At 45.1% G+C, this 8,441-nt stretch overlaps 1 protein-coding gene across 3 annotated transcripts in view; it reads left to right on the forward strand.

Annotated features, from left to right (window-relative positions):
* Nucleotides 1–1,151: 1,151 nt before the first annotated feature.
* The window catches only part of POPDC3 (popeye domain containing 3), a 29,959-nt gene continuing 22,669 nt past the window's right edge, over nucleotides 1,152–8,441 (forward strand). The window contains exon 1 of one of the 3 annotated variants that reach the window (XM_034765966.1): nucleotides 1,152–1,240. The gene's annotated coding sequence lies outside the window, so the exon portion shown is untranslated. Of the gene's footprint in view, nucleotides 1,241–2,354; nucleotides 2,526–3,035; nucleotides 3,708–8,441 lie in introns of those variants that run through there. The other 2 variants (XM_034765964.1, XM_034765965.1) reach the window with 2 other exon arrangements.

Here is an 8,441-nt window from a genome sequence, read left to right on the forward strand (position 1 = left end):
TAATGTTTAAATGTGCATAGCTCAAACTCTAGTTCAGGGTTAGTCAATAGCTGGACCATGAGCCAAATCTGGACTGCCAGACCCTTTTGAATGGACTGTGAAATCTTTTTATTTACGTATTATCATTATTATTTTCTCTGGAGTTTGGACCTTGACTATATCTTGACCAAGAAATTTGGACCTTGACAAAAAAAAATAAATGATTACCTCTGAGGGTTGGCTTCTGTAACAACTGGAACTGTGCATTTTATATTCTGCAATTTTTATGTATTAACTTGGAATGACAAGACTGTCTATGTCAATCCCTAAACTATATTTCCCCAAAGTCGCCACTAGAATTTGCAATTAACATACTACAAGAGATATACATCAACACAGGGTTAACACTTTTAATTAGATCTTGTGACACATTTGTTTATTCTAAAACAAGACAACTAAAGATGGTACAAACAGAAGCATTACAATCATGTAATGAAGAAATATAATTTTCATAGTGCATTTCATAGAACAATATATGCTGGTTAACTAGAAAAAAGAAGGAAATTAGATTTTTGTTTAGTTAGACTGTCCTCTAGAACTATTCATTTCTAAGGTAACGGTTTAAAGGAAGATGTAATTCTAGTTGGTTCTGTTGTTGTTCTGTTTTTAAATACCTGAGAGGCAGTCTGTGATAGCAGTTGCATATAAGTACCTAGATTGTCCAATGAGGAGATAGATAGATGACATTTTACATCACTTTTAAGATAGAGAAGGAGTTTATAAAAGGAGCTCTTTGGCTAAGCAGGCTCTGATGCGATCTGTCACAGCTGGCAGTGCTGCAGCTATATCAGGTCAGGAAAAAACATGACAGAGTTCTGAACTGCTAGGACCATAGTAAAATCTGCAATATTCTGGCTCTTCCACTTCAGGGCTAGTCTGTAAATGCTTTTCAGATTGGGCCTGAATAAGGAGTTGCCAAGGTAAGATGTTCAGGATCTAGCCCCGAATCCATAACAGGTATATATTTTCTAAAGATTGTTTTTATTTCTTCCCTCTGTTCCGTATTTTGGCAATAAAAGTTAACTGCTTTTTATTTATTCTGAACTGTGGTTTTGACTGTTAATTAGGGGCAATGCCTTGCTAATGCTCTCAAAAGAAACTGAACTCCGTCCCCAAGGGAGGCTACTGTCTTCCCTCCACAATAGTGCCACAGAAGAAGTGGTGGACAACAATGAGCCCCACATGGTGTGATGAACATAAGGTACTATTACAGTTCTCTTACCCTATTAAGAAGAATCATAAAATGGGGAGGGGAAAATAGAGAAGTTAACAAATGGTAGGCAATGTGTATTGTCATTGTTTTAATTATATGATCTCAGCTACCTCTGTGATGCAATTGCTAATTCTCATGATTTTATCCTACGTCTTGTGATATTTGCTGTTTTTCTTAAAGCCTCACCTGCAGGAATTATGTTCTTATCTGAGAATCTAAGCTGTCCTTTAAAAAGAAAAACACCTTCTGACAGCAGTAGGCGAACCAGAAGAACCCATAAAATGTATTACTTTAAAATATCTCATTATTTTCTTCAGGTTCCCAGCTCCTGGTTCTAGAATGCTGGGGATAGGTAAGACTATTGATATATCCCAATGTATACATAGTAACTGTGGGGCAGATTCGGCTCCACGGGTGGAGTAATACCTTGGTCTGCAAATACCTGTGTTTTCTATTGGTTCTACTCAAGGTGAGTAAGGGGGACAAGCGCCTCTTCATGTTAACAAAAATTCAGACGCATATATTTATTTTTAAAGACTTGCCTATTCTCCATTAATACAGCAATAGCCGTAATGGGTGCGTATAAGGCATAGCTCATGCACCCAGCCTAAGCTAACCTGGTATGATCCCAGCAGTTGGACACGAAGCTTTGCTCCTCACATTCCATTCTCTGCAGGTTGTATTTGCTGGGGGGAGAGAGGGGGATTGGTTTTTTGGTCCACAGCAGAAGACAAATGCAAAAAAGTCAATGTGAGGAGCACGGCGGGAACCATGCACCTACTATCTTCTGGCTCACTCGCATCTATTAAGAACTGCAAGCGCTTGCTAGGGCGGGAGGCGCATTTCCCCTCCTTTTAGAAGCCGCGGCACAGCTCTGCTCGAGTTCACCCGGCGCAGGAGCTGGCCCGCCTCGACCTCCGCGCGAACCTGCCCAGCCCTGGAACGCTGCCAGCTGGAGGGCGGAGGAGCGGGCACCCCTCGTCCCCCAGGGCCGGCCGCGGAGAGCGGCACGTGGCCGGAGCCCGCCGGTGTCTCCGCCGCCGGGCAGCTGCTGGTGGTGCCCGCGGGAAGCGCCTGCGCGCTGCAGCCGCTCACTGCCTGCCCCGGAGCTGGCGCCGCCCGCAGCCCCCTGGCGGCTCCCTGCCTATTTTAGTCCAAGCTGCCGCTTGTTGGCGGCGCGGGGCCCTGAGGAAGCGGCAGTGAAGTCCCCGGCGCCTCAGCCCTGGAGCCGGGAAACTTTTCCTGAGGCGCCCGGCAGGGGGCTAAGGGCCAGGTAAGGGGGGCGGTGGGGCGTGGGCAGCCTCCCGGCGCACAGACACGCACCCCCCATCCCGCCGGGGCAGCTGCTATGGGGCGTCCCCGGGCAGCGGCTGAAATCGGAGCTGGAGGTGCCGCTTCCCCAGAGCGCCCGGGAGAAACTTCCCCGGGGAGACGCGCCCGGGCCAGCCCCAGCTGGGTGCAGCCCCCACCCGGCCCTTCGCTCCCAGCGGCCCCGCCCGGATACTGGCGGCCCCGCGCCCCAGCTCTTTAACCCCCATGTGCCCCCCGCCCCCCACGGCCCCCGAGCCAGCCAGAGCGGGGTTGTGTCGGGGGGGGGGGGATGCGGCTCCCGAGGTCACCGCCCGCCTCGCCTGGTCCCCCGACCCGAGCCCCTGCCAGCTGCGGGGTCCCGCCGCGGGGAGAGCCGGGCTGAGCTGAGCGCTGCACTGCCCGGGCGGGCTGCGCTCCCAGCACCCCCACCCCGCCCGCAGCGGCGGCGTCCTGGCCCCGAAGCTCCTTTCTGCTCCTGGCAGTCCGCTACTCGTGGCAGTCGCTGTGAACGGGAAGCGGTAGTGTTGTGTTTGTGGCTTTCTTTAGGCGTGGTACAAAGTAACTTCGCAACATTGGATGGGGTACACGAATCCAGAATGAGGACCGCATTCCAAATGGAAAATCAAGTTGTTGTATCACAGATATTTAATATCATCCGTGGGAAATGCTTTGTTAGGAACTAAGGAAACATGTAAACAGTCCATATTAATTGTTGAAATAACGGATTTCATAGAAACAGGTGCTTTCCACATTAGATCTACATTTCTCTGTAAAAGGCTTCGCTTTAAAAGTGAAATGCAGTAATTTTGTCTGAAATGTTTTGAGATCACTTAAAGGTTGAAGAGCTTTGTGCTGCCTCATAAAATGTTCCATTTAGACAGAATATTGTTTGCATGACACTTGCTCTATAGCTACCTTTCCTCCTCAACTAGTAAAGATATGCACGGAAAACAAAAATCTTTGTTTTGTAAGAATTTGGAATTTATTTTCCCAGCTGGAGTCCTTATCTCTGTACCTGATCCTACAAGTTTTCCATGTATAGAACTCCTTTTGCACATGGAGCACATGGAGGAGTAGGTTTTCTGTGTAGTAATAGTCTTTTCACAAGAACCAGCTGGGGACAAATCCTTCTCCCTTTACTCAGGTAAGTAGTCCCATTGACTTCACTGATTTGACTTTCCCTTGCCACCACCAAATAATTGTATCTTAATTGAGTAAGAAACAGCAAGAGCAATTCAACTCTTACATTAAGACCCGGTCTTTATATTTGTTTCTTTTTTGCAAAGAAACAAAGGGAGCGTAACACAAAACGTGAGCCTTTTTTCTAAATAGACTGTTTTACAAAATCTTACACAAGCCACCAGCTGTTCCTTACAGCTTTGTTTACATTTAACCTGCCAATCACTTTATAGGCAAATATTTTATTGAGTTGCTCTCTTATGATATTGAATCATAGAACCACCTGGTAATGTCATAAAGATGTCATTGAAGAAATCTGGCTTCCAGAAATTAGTTCTGTGGATTCATGGGAGTTTAGTTGCATACATCCAAGGGAAATGTATGCGGCAGTCAAAAAAGTGAACAGAATGATGGGAATCATTAAGAAAGGGATAGATAATAAGAAAGAAAATATCATATATTGCCTCTATATAAATCCATGGTATGCCCACATCTTGAATACTGCGTGCAGATGTGGTTGCCCCATCTCAAAAAAGATATGTGGGACTTGGAAAAGGTTCAGAAAAGGGCAACAAAAATGATTAAGGTTATGGGGAATGGCTGCCATATAAGGAGCAATTAATAAGCCTGGGACTTTTCAGCTTGGAAAAGGGATGACTAAAGGGTGATATGATAGAGGTCTATAAAATCATGACTGGTGTGGAGAAAGCAAATAAGGAAGTAACAGAGAGTCCTGTGGCACCTTTAAGACTAACATGTATTGGAGCATAAGCTTTCATGGGTGAATACCCACTTTGTCAGACGAAGTGGGCATTCACCCACGAAAGCTTATGCTCCAATACATCTGTTAGTCTTAAAGGTGCCACAGGACCCTCTGTTGCTTTTTACAGATCCAGACTAACATGGCTACCCCTCTGATACTAAATAAGGAAGTGTTATTTACTCCTCAGAACATGACTGATGTGAAGAAAACACTTATTTCCTATTTACTCTATCTCATAACACAAGAACTAGGGGTCTCCACATTAAATTAATAGGCATCAGGCTTAAAACAAACAAAAGGAAGTTCCACACCGTGCACAGTCAGCCTGTGGAAATCCTTGCCAGAGGATGTTGTGAAGGCCAAGACTATAACAGGGTTAAAAAAAAAAAAACTAGATAAATTCATGGATGATAGGTCCATCAATGGCTATTAGCCAGGATGGACAGGGATGGATTTGCCAGAAGCTGGGAATGGGTGACAGGATGGATCACTTGATGATTACTTGTTCTGTTCATTCCCTCTGGGGCACCTGCCATTGGTTGACAGGATACTGGGCTAGATGGACCTTCAATCTGACCCAGTATGGCCATTCTTATGATCTTATGAAAATGACTTCAGTGACCAAAAGAAAGGGCTTTCACCTGTGTAGAGTTGTTGCTACCTAAGCATGACACCATACTGTGTATTATGCCAGATCTTAAAGTAATATAGAAAATCTTCGGGCAGGTACTTTATGAAGTATGCCAGTGACTCATGCAGTATCACTTGAGTTGCATGTGCTGATAGTAAGGAGGTTAGATGCTATTAAAGAGGGAAGCATAATATGACATTTTTAATTTTGAGGGAGAAGGCAAGTTTTTCCCTTCTCTTACAAGATTTGTTGTAAGAAAATCTCTTTAAGACCAAATTTGATCAGCAGGAAGTTTATTGGAGTAGGAGAAAAGGGCTGTTAACTGAAACCAACTTTAGTCTATTTGTTTAGATTGTAAGTTCTTGGGGCAGAGACCACTTTTTTGTAATGTGTACGGTGCCTAGAACAGTGGGTATGTATAGGCTACCACAATACAAATAATAAATAATAATAGCCTGGTAGTTTGATTGTATTGGGATAAAGAATTTATAAGCCTCTTCTGACAATGGTAAGCAGAAATTAATCTATTAATGTACTTGAAAGTGATACTAAATGATCTCTCTCTCTGGGTGTGCATGCTTCTGTATGGCATTGCTTTTGTGATAGTCCATATGACACTTATTCCAAAAAAACCTAAACCCCTGTCCCAATTAAGCACAAATTAGAGAGATATTTTCAAACCTGAATGCCCAAGTCAAATTAAACTATTTTAGTAATCACTAAAGCAGTGGTCTCCAACCTTTTTACTCCCAAGATCACTTTTTGAATCTAAGGGCAATCCGGGCTCTACTCCATCCCTTCCCTGAGGCCCCGCCCCACTCACTCTCCCCCACCCTCACTCACTTTCACCGTGCTGGGGTAGTGGTTTGGGATTTGGGAGGGGGTGTGGGCTCTGGGCTAGGACAGAGGGATTGGGGCTGGGGGTTGGAATGCAGGAGGGGGTGAGGGGTGCAAGCTCTAGGAGGGAGTTTGGGGCTTTGGGCTGGGGCAGAGTGTTGGGGTGCAGGAGGGGGTACAGGGTGCTGGCTCTGGGAGGGGTTCAGGGCTGGGCTTTGGGGTGCAGGAGGGGCTTTGGGGTACAGAAGAGGGTATGGGGTACTGGCTCTGGGAGGGGGCTGGGAGTTGGGGTGCAGCCTCTGTAGAACTGATGAATGAAATTGTTTTTAATTGTTCACTTTATTAATGTAACTTCATAAGTAAAGTTTTATGAATGAAACAATATTCATTCATAAAACCGGTTACCCCAATAACTGGCTAATTAACAATTAAGATGCTTGTTAAGAGCCATAGCTGTTCAGTCAGCTGCCTTTATAAGTTTCACTATCAATCCAATTCCTGCTTAAATCACTGAGACTTGCACTGTTTCAGTATTGTAACTTCTGTTCACCATTTATTACACTTGCCTACAGTGTAACTTCTGTTCACTGTTTGCCATCCATTATACTTGTCTATATTGTAACTTCTGTTCACTGTTTGCCATATTGTAATTCAAACCCCATTTTACAATGCTTACTCCATTTTGTAAGGGCTTGCTGCAACCTTCATTTTTGCAAACCCTGCTGCAATCTTATTAGTTTAGTTTAGATGTGTGAATGAGGTATGTATGGATGATGGAATCAACCTCCAGCCCCAGCCTGTCCTGATTAGAGTTCAAACACCAAGGGCTGAAGATGCAGACAAGAGCCCTAACAAAGTAAGAAGAATCCACCCTAAAAAGAAAAGGTACAATAGAAGGAAGATCAAAGCCAGGTCCCAGGCTTTGAAAGTCATGTCTGCAATTGACGGGTGATCAATCACCAGACCTGGAGGCAGCGTGACACAGCAAGACCTATAGACTCTGGATTCAAACTAAAGCCTACAAAAAGGATGGGTGAAATGGAAAACTTTGGAGGAGGGTAACATTCTGCTGCCAACATGGAAGGACATCGGTGCGTGCCCAACAGAGACTCAGCTCGTCCTTGTGCCCAGCTTTCCTGGCCAGTTAGCCGCCACAAGCCGCAAACTCAAGCCACAGACTCAAGCCACAGACTCAAGCAGGACTGGTAACTATGCAGCAGCTGCACAACATCTGATGTGTGTGTGTGTGTGTGAATGTGTGTATAGGTATTAGGTATAATGTGTGTGTGTGTGTGTATAAGGATTAAGATATTAGTTATTGGTCATAAATCAAATTATCATAATAAATGTGGCATCTTTATCTTGTCCCCTTTAATAAGATCCTGCTAGTTTTTATTGGTATAACACCTCCTGCCAGGCAGCACTTACCTCCGGTGGCTCCTGGTCGGAGGCGAGGCTAAGGCAGGCTCCCTACCTACGCCAGCCCCACACTGCTCCCAGAAGGGGCCAACACGCCCCTGCAGCCCCTGGGGGAGGGCAGGTGGCACGTGGCTCAATGAGCTGCCCCTCTCTGCAAGCACCACCCCTACAGCTCTCCCAGCCAATGGGAGCTGGGGGGCCGTGCTTGCAGGCAGGAGCAGCGCGCTAAGGGAGACCCCTGACCATGGGGCCGCACTGGCCGCTTCCGAGAGCGGCATGGAGCCGGGGTAGGCACTGGAGATGGTGATTGACTGGGAGATCCTCTAGGATAGACCAGTCGATCATGATCGACTGGTTGGTGACCACTGCACTAAAGTATCCTTGTTACCATAATGGAATGTGTTTTGGAACACATGTGCTAGGTAAAGTGGTATCCCATGTTTTATCACGTTTATCCATTTGAACTGGTATCTAACTATTTTTCCTCTTTTGTAGTCTGGCTTTCATATTGGTGCATTGTGATTAGCCTAATCTCAGTAAAAAGAAGAACAGGAGTACTTGTGGCACCTTAGAGACTAACAAATTTATTAGAGCATAAGCTTTCGTGGACTACAGCCCACTTCTTCGGATGCATATAGAATGGAACATATATTGAGGAGATATATATACACACATACAGAATGACAGGTTTCAGAGTAACAGCCGTGTTAGTCTGTATCCGCAAAAAGAAGAACAGGAGTACTTGTGGCACCTTAGAGACTAACAAATTTATTAGAGCATAAGCTTTCGTGGACTACAGCCCACTTCTTCGGATGCATATAGAATGGAACATATATTGAGGAGATATATATACACACATACAGAGAGCATAAACAGGTGGGAGTTGTCTTACCAACTCTGAGAGGCCAATTAATTAAGAGAAAAAAAACTTTTGAAGTGATAATCAAGCTAGCCCAGTACAGACAGTTTGATAAGAAGTGTGAGAATACTTACAAGGGGAGATAGATTCAATGTTTGTAATGGCTCAGCCATTCCCAGTCCTTATTCAA

The sequence above is a fragment of the Trachemys scripta genome, chromosome 3, assembly GCF_013100865.1.
Source record: "Trachemys scripta elegans isolate TJP31775 chromosome 3, CAS_Tse_1.0, whole genome shotgun sequence".
Lineage (NCBI taxonomy): Eukaryota > Metazoa > Chordata > Testudines > Emydidae > Trachemys > Trachemys scripta.